General features: G+C 33.1%; 1 pseudogene; it reads right to left on the bottom strand.

Moving 5' to 3' along the window:
• Window positions 1-1101: 1101 nt before the first annotated feature.
• Window positions 1102-2058, bottom strand: part of LOC112140911 — a 6470-nt pseudogene continuing 5513 nt past the window's right edge.

The raw sequence follows: 2058 nt of genomic DNA, 5'->3' as shown, positions 1-2058 counted from the left end.
CAATCTGTGGCTCTTATTCCTCCATTGTGGCTGTCTGGCTAAAGAAATATAATATAATGCATTTTTTTCTTTAAAGTAAGGATTACAACATTTAATTTCAATTAGTTAAGTCTATATTTGTGTGGCTTTGGTGAACCTTGAAGATAAGATAGATTTTTTACATCCATGCTCACCTGAAAAGGCCTTGTTCACTCTACGCTTCAGATTTTAGCTGAACTTAACTTTCTGCCCAAAACTTTGGCAAAAAAGTCTAATCTTTGATGAGTTTAAAGCACATAATCTTGTATTTTATTTTGAAAGAAAAATCATACGAGATTTAGTTAAGAGTCAAAATACAATTTCACATTTTGAGAAAATGCAACTTTCCCCTTAATATTTCTGCTTTTATTCATGCCAAAAAAGAAATATAATTCATATTTATTATATTAAAAAATGTAATGAAAGCAAAGTGGTATTAAATGTATCTTAAAATGTAAAATAAGACTTTGCTGGCCCTTTTATTGTTAAAAGTTGCAGATCCCTGGTCTAGGTTCAGCCAGAGTGTTTACATAAGGTGGTACATACTGGTCAGGGATGTAACGATTCAGTCAAGACTCGATTCCATTTGATTCACAGTTTTCAAGTCACTATTTTGATTTTTTTTTTTACAACACAACTAAATAAAGGTAGGATATTTTTTAATAGATAAGCCTTTATTGTCATTGTCAAAAGACAAGGAAATTAAGGAGTCAGGATGAAGGGAAACAGTCATGAAGATGCGTCGTCACCCATGACTGTTGTTATACAGGAGATTGATCAGATGTGATGAAAATGAAATGTTGCAGAGCAAAGAACTAATCCCGGCCTTGCTTGAATTTACCTTAATAGTTGCAATCGTAAAATCCTGGAGGGACTGACTTCTGTGAAACTTTTAGATCCGAAAGAGCTGCAAGAATTTCCCAGGAAGAAAGTGCAGATGAGCAGCACAATGCAATCCACACGCTCACAGTGAGCCTGAATGAGGACATTTGAACTCTGCATGTTTCTAAATTTAGGCACAGCCTGTGACAAACCGATTTCTTTATTTTCTGAATCGATCAATATGTTGAGGAGTTTTAATTGTTTTTTTTTTTTTTTACCAATTCACGAAGAACCGTTACATCTTTAAAATTGGCACATAAAACATTTAGAATTGTAATAAATTCATACAAGAACAAAATAACCTTTATAAATCTTTTTTGCGCTATTGAAGATTAATGAATGAAAAGAGCAATTAGCTGTCACCAATGATTACTGGTACATTTTGTCTGAAATATATTTTATTGGTGAATTTTAGGAGTTAAGGAATTTATCATTATTTTTCTCTATTTGGACAACACAAACATCTTCAACCCAACTATTTCTATTTTGAATGAGGAGTAAAATAAATAAAAAATAATAAATAAATGAAAATAATGTCCTTTTGATATTTGAGTTGTAATTTGTAGTGGCTCAGATCACAGGCACACTACCTAACTAGCCTTTTTATAATTATTGGTATATCCCAAAGTGAGTGGCTGTGCCGTCTGTGGATATCACATAGACTGCTTATCTTAAAAAGTTTTATTATATTTTAATCCAACATATTTCTGACAGTTAATAACAAATAATTTACAGTTGAATCCAACTGTGGTTTCTGTGGATGATGTACCATCTAAGGTACTCCTCCACAAAAGCGTGCTTCTCACAAGTCCTCACAACCCGGAGGCATCCAGCAGTTTGGAACATGGTGCTGTTTTGCAAAATTATATTTTGCAAAGATTCATCTGATGCTGCTTCCAGGACCTAGAAGGAAAAAAATGTTTCATATTTGGAAATACAAACAAAAAACATCAATAAATAAACAATAACATTTTATCCAAACAAATTTAGCACTCAAGGGCATCTAGATTTGAATCTAAAATATTTTTCAGGTTTCCTAAGTCCATCCGTTTCCTAGGCTCAGGTAATTCCTACCTGATGTAGAACTTTTCCTATCTCCTCATCTTTCACGTCTTCTATAGTGGCGTCGAAACTTGGATTCCCTATCATGTGGTCGAC

This window comes from Oryzias melastigma, unplaced genomic scaffold, assembly GCF_002922805.2.
Source record: "Oryzias melastigma strain HK-1 unplaced genomic scaffold, ASM292280v2 sc00283, whole genome shotgun sequence".
NCBI classification, from domain to species: Eukaryota; Metazoa; Chordata; class Actinopteri; order Beloniformes; family Adrianichthyidae; genus Oryzias; species Oryzias melastigma.
This window is presented reverse-complemented; position numbering and strand designations above follow the sequence as displayed.